The following is a 6,566-nucleotide window of genomic DNA, read 5'->3' as shown; positions in this document are numbered from 1 at the left end:
TTGTGTGTGTGTGTGTGTGTGTGTGTGTGTGTAAAAACAGAAAATATTTATCAAACGTGTTTGCATTTAATATATTCCTCTTCATTATCCTTCTCTTCTATAATACACATTTTTGTTCACGCCAGTATTCTGTCACTACACTACTACGGTCTGTGTGCATGTTTTGTGTGTGATGCATACACAATGCAAAAGATAGATAACTACCACATACCCATCAACATGCATTAGCACTTGAGTCTCTCTGCAACTCCACAATTAATTCACACTCTCCAACCGGGTCTGTAAATGTCATGGCCTCTCCTGTTACAGCCCTGCACCGTTGGGGTTGGATTTCAACATCATCTGTCTGCTCAGTTAATAATAATAATAATAATAATAATAATAATAATAATAATGTATACTTACATTTACAAGGGGAAATGACAATTTACACTCTGTTGTTACCACACACATTACACACAGGCCTAAATTACACACAAATGCGCAGTACCTATACATGTAGGTTTAACAAACACAGACACTAAAGTTGAGAAATAAGTAGATTAAGCACTTACTAGAAAAGTCCATTAAACTTCTAAAAGGCAACCTGTCTAGAAACAAAGTTGAATATGATCAGATATTCTATATATGAAGCATTCGAACAATAGCAAGCATGGAGCATGTTCAAGTACCATTACAGGTATAAAAACTGAAAAAAAGTAAGTTTTCAAAATTCATAGGCACAATGAAATCTGCAGCCCAATTGAAGAAACAAGTGCACATAGAAACCAGGTCAACTGCCTGGTGAGTTTCCGATAACTCTGGCTATAACTGGATACATGTGACTGTGGGCAAAGTGATGCAAGGCTTCCTCTCTGGAGGCACACTGGTTAAAGGTTAAACAGAATATCACTGATGATAGCCAACAGCCACTCTGTGTGTGTGCAGATGTGCGTGAGTCCTTGTTTGAACTCCTTGAAGTTTGACCTATGACGTTATCTAGGTCGCATTTCATGTCCACCTGTTTTAGGGATAAACCGTCCGGCAGGACAAACACAGAAAAAAATCCTATTACGACATCAGCAGCCCTGAAACGACTCACTAAAACAGTGGAAAAGTGCCTTTGAAGAATACTAAGGGTGAACAGAATAATAATTAACTGTGTATGCAATGAAAATCCAAATTCCCTCACTGCCTGTTTACTGTATCATCATAGTTATTAGTTGGCCATGTACAGTGTCTTAGTGTAGCGGTGGACATTCTTTTTACACTTAAGTTTTTTATGGCATTAAAACAAGATTTTAAACAGCTTAAACAAGCATTGTCACAATCATAATCATTGCTCTACGATGGCTTGAAAAACAGGTTTGTGGCTATCTTCGTCAGCAGTGCACAACACTAATGTTTATTGTTGATTCCTCAAAGGGAATGTGCTGCTTACTAGCTCATTATGAAAAGCCCTGTGTGATGACCCAGCTGTTGGTAGACAACTAATTAGGTATTGCTGGCAGCTTTTCTCAGTACCCCACTGTCACCATGGGTGAAGTGTGGAATGGACTGTTGTCACATTGCACTTTTCTAGTCTTAATGAATACTCAAAGCACAGTAACCATTCACACACTGTGGCCAAGGCTGCTGTACAAAGGTACCAGCTTCTCATCAGATAAACATTCACAAACCTTTACAGGTTTACGCCCAGCATCGGGGGAAACTCGGGTGCCCAAGGAAACTGGGTTTGTAGGGCCTGGGATCAAACCACCAATCTTCCGATTGGCTGTCAACCAGTCTACCACTAAGCCCCAGCCTCCCCAAAGCTGTGCTAATTAAAATCTCATTAAGAAAGACAGACTAGTTAAACTACAATGGGTATATTGGGTATAAAGTAGTGCGTGGAGTTCAATTTAACATAGAGTGAGATTTACTTTTTTTTTTAACATAAATCAAAAAACTGAAAATAAAGCTTTAGACCCTGATTAATTAAAGTAATACTGTGTTGTGTGTATTTTACAGTGAGGTGTCACATTCTGCCTCTCCGTCCCACTCTTTAGCCACCATTTGTTCCTGTTCCCTGGTGGTCCATCGGATGCCCTTTTACTTTTTCACCAGACTTCCTCCTTGTCAAGTAGCAGAGCAGACGTGTGGGGCTAGGCTCCAGCGGATTTAAATTTCTACCTTAATATCTTAATATCGAGCTAAATTGAGCAATTCGCGATCCAAATTGCTTAACAACCCTATGATACATTGCACACAATGTCAAAAGGTTGAGGGAAGGGCCAACTTAAAGACAACAAAAAAATGTGGTAAGGCTGGTGCTCTTACATTACTGTTAAAGTGCAGAGATCAGCAGGGCGTTGAAGGATTATGACCTCTTGACCTATTTGCACAACACCCAACATACCACAGTCACATGTGTGTGTCTTGCAGGGTATAAGTTTGAAGTCGCTGAGCTTGAAGTTAAGTGCATGTGACATGTGATATATGTGTGACTTTAAATAATTGTTTTTAATGCAGGAAAAAAATAATTACAAACTGAATTTGACAACAGGTGGGTTCTGGCCCACAGGAGAAGGAAATCCAAACACACACAAGACTGTTGATTCTGAGTTAATTAGAGCCACTAGTACATTTACACAAGGGCAGTGTCCACCAGGGAGATCAATGCAACACAAGGTTAAGATAGCAGCTCAGTTTTCAGCTTACCAAGTCTTTCATTCCAACAAAGTCTAACTGTGTGTGTATATGTGTGTACATGTGTTCCATTCTCACTGAACTGACCCACATCCTCAAAATGGGACAGACCACAGGAGTGTGGGAAGTTTTAAAAGAGCTTCTGACAAAGACATTGTTTACTTAACAAGGAACAGAAAGCTAGACTCTTGTGACACTCTTGTGACTCTACCTTCTGTGGGGACAGGAAGAAATCCTGGCAAAGATCTGAATAAACTACAGAGGGTGTTAGGCCCATATTATCACTACATCGGTGACATAACGAGTGTGTTGAGTGCTGATTTTGAACGGATTGGTCTACTGTATGAATCTGAATTCAAACCTCATTTGATCGCAAGATAGCAATGCCTGTGTCTTAGTTGTTGTCAATGAACCAGTAGGGTCCATCTGCCATCTCAAGTTAAAGGGTCAGTTCTTCAATGAGAAAACAGTACTACATGTTTATGAGTGTGGACTACACTGTCAGCATGAAAACAGATTATATCTCATCAGATCTGAGGTCACATAAGTAGTGTGTTGTCTCAGACCTCACAGGCCATAAGTTGATGACATTCTCTTCCCCGTTGAGCAGGCCCCACTGAAAACCCACTGCATTCAGGTAGGTGGAATATTTAAACATGCAGGTTTTCAAATGTGTTTAATCTATTCCAAGTTGCTATTCCACATAAGAGTTAGTTTTGAGGTAAATCTGTCCCACAGTTTAGAATAGATTGGAATGTGTGAATCTCTTAGAAGTATCTTCCATGTAAGGAGTAGTTTAAAGGTAACTGTCCCACAGAAAGATAGATTGAAATTTGTGAGGACCAAAAGAATATAAAAAGCAGTTATTCTGATGTTCAGGAGTCACCCTTGTGCAGACACTTGCGTATGTGTACAACAGGCGGCTCCCTTGTCATGCAAGTTTAATCAATCTTTGAATAAATGCTGCAATCAACCTGAAACCATCGGACCCGTCATCTGTTGAAGTTTCCACCATCATTTCCTGAAATCACCTTTATACGTTAATGTCATTGATCTGTCATGAGATGGTTAAATTAATGAGTTTCACAGTTATCAGTACCTTATCAGAGGACTATGCGGGTTCACACTTACGTGGCACTCGTCCATTTTGCGGTGCCCCTAGTTATATGATATACATAATGATAGGCACACACAGCTTTGATGCTCTAGCAACTGTATTTGCTTAACTGACAGAAGACTGAGAATGGAGAGCAAGATATCCTTTCCACAATATTGAATTAATGTGAACTAGAGAAGAGACTAGATACTTTATGGTGTCACATTTTACTATAAAAGAAATCAGTAGATAGCCGCTAATGCAATCACTGGTAAGTATTTAACAAGATTTTCAACATTGTCATTCTAAATTTTTCACAAGACTTAGACCTAGTGCTTGCCTCAACTTCATCCACACAGCAGTGCCAGCCACGTGTTACTGCTGGGCCCAGATACCTAAAATATTCATAGTGTTCTTGTCAGAACACATTTATGCAGCCTCACTGAACAAATCTCTGTAGAATAAAAGAATGAATGGGGCACCAGAGTTTACAAGATGACTCAGCATAATGAGGGATGTCTCAAATTTTTGTTGTAATTAGGCCAAGCCAACGCACGCACATGCGCGCGCACACACACACACACACCGTAAAAATGCTGCTGAACATAAAGCACCGGTTCAACAGCTTGCTACTGTCAGCTATCCTAGCCTTAACTACTTTAAGGTCAATGCCTAAACTCAACCAATCAGGCTTCTTTGTAGGGCAGGTCTTGTCTAGAACTGTAGTGGGAACCATAATCCATAATAATAATCCATAACACATCCCTGGCTCCTCCACTTGCCTTCCTTCCTTGCATCTTAGTTTGTCCCACATAGGAGCATAGGAGAAATGGAGGAAATCATGCAAGGAGAGAGGAAACCAGAAAATGTTTTATACACTGCATTTCATCTCTCTTGAATGGCATGCCAGACTCCTCCACTTGTCTTCCTTCCTCGCCTCTTAGTCCCTCCCACCGAGGAAGCACAGGAGAGATGCAAGGCAATTATGGGAGGAGAGAAGAAACGCTGCAAATGTGTTACAGAAGGATGAGACGTCCTTTCCTTTAAAGCCTCATGGGAATTTGTCAGCTGTAGGGGCGGAGTTAGCAACCCTTTTAGCTGCACAGCGTCCAGAATGGCTGCTGTAGTGTGTCCCTCCATGATGCTCAGTCCTCGGTCTTTTCGGGTAGAAATAAGGCATTTGAGATGGCCTCCATGGAGGAGGGAAAGAACCACTTCAGGTTCAGCCGAGGCTCTCTCTCCTTCCTCGAAGCAAAAATATGAATCCCACTATGGCCACGCCAAGACCCACCGTACAAAGCAGCTCAATTGGTTGGGATTAGGAATTTGACCTTGAGTGGTTAAGGTCAGGATAGTCGATTGGTCAGGGGATAGGACCTAAACAAATGGGATCACTTTACATTGTGTAAGAATGGATGCCTGGCAAATAAATGGTAAATATTCAAGGGCTGGTCTTGGCGTGGCCACAGTGGGATTTGTAATTCCGCCTCCTGGAACACTGCTGGCTTTCTGGCACCCAACTTGGTTTTGTTTGGTTCGATCATATTTAGTTTATCCTTTGTTTACAGGTGGTTGAGTTAACATTTAATAATAAGCATGTGTTTGGCAATTTTTGTTGTTAAAACATCGTTGGTGATATGTTGAAATGACAGAAAATGACAGAAAATTGGAAACATTTCAAGAAAAATAACAGGAAGTGTTAAACATTTGAGAATTGTTTCTCAAAGTAAAACAAGTTGTTGTGTCTTGTTTTGGCTGGTTGGTTTCCTGACCCGTGTTTATAGTGGCTCATCACTCTGCAATCCAGGCAATCATAGACAAAGCTACAAAAAAGAAAATAGGGGTGAAATACAGGATGATGCAGGTGACCATACTTGGAAACCAGCCTCTCATTTAATTGCCCATGAGCCAGCAGTAACTTCTTTCACCTTGTCAGGAATGTCACCCCCACATGGATGGAGCTGTTAAGAAAAGATTACGCTGTGATGATTGTGACGGCCCTAGGCCGTATGACTTCCTGATTTGGCAATTCTCTGTTCACTTTCTTAGTTGCTCACTTGGTATACTGTACATGACCCGGCTGATTCCAGGATGGCTCACTCTTTCTCCCTACTGGAAGGCTGTTGCCTTTCCAGCAGCCAACTTGGTTTTGTTTGGTTTGATTGTGTGTAGTGTATTGTTTGTTTATGTTAAAGGTGGTTACAGTTCTATTTGACAATAAGCATGTTTTTGGCATTCATGTAAAAGTTGCATAGTGTTGCATCTGTGAAGGCATGAACTGAATCTTTTTTGTTTTGTTTTGTTGAAAACATCCATGGCGATACGACCTTAAAGCTGGTTGGTTTACCCGGCAGGTGTGGATGGTGGCGCTTCATCTGCAATCCAGTCATACATTGACACAGCTACAAAAAAGAGATAAGGTGAAATATGATACAAAAGACCATCCTTGGAAACCAGCCATTTATTTCCTTGTCTACTAGACAGCAATAACTTCTTTCACCATGTCAGGAATGTCACCCCCACATGGATGGCAGCACAACGTGTTGGGGGAATAATACCAGCACAAGAGCTGTCATGAAGAGATTACGTTGTGTTGATAAACCTAATCTGCGTTAACTGGACCCCTGGCTTTGGTTGTTAACACTTCGGTTCTCAACACAATGGTCACTTTTAAGGCTAAATGCTCTTGTGCTGCTGTCCCCTCGTTACATTCTGTGACAAGCTTTCACAAATGTATGGAGCCCATCCATGAGCCCGTCAATTTCACACACACAAACACACACACACACACACACACACACAC

The sequence above is a fragment of the Etheostoma cragini genome, chromosome 9 (assembly GCF_013103735.1).
Source record: "Etheostoma cragini isolate CJK2018 chromosome 9, CSU_Ecrag_1.0, whole genome shotgun sequence".
NCBI classification, from domain to species: domain Eukaryota; kingdom Metazoa; phylum Chordata; class Actinopteri; order Perciformes; family Percidae; genus Etheostoma; species Etheostoma cragini.
This window is presented reverse-complemented; position numbering follows the sequence as displayed.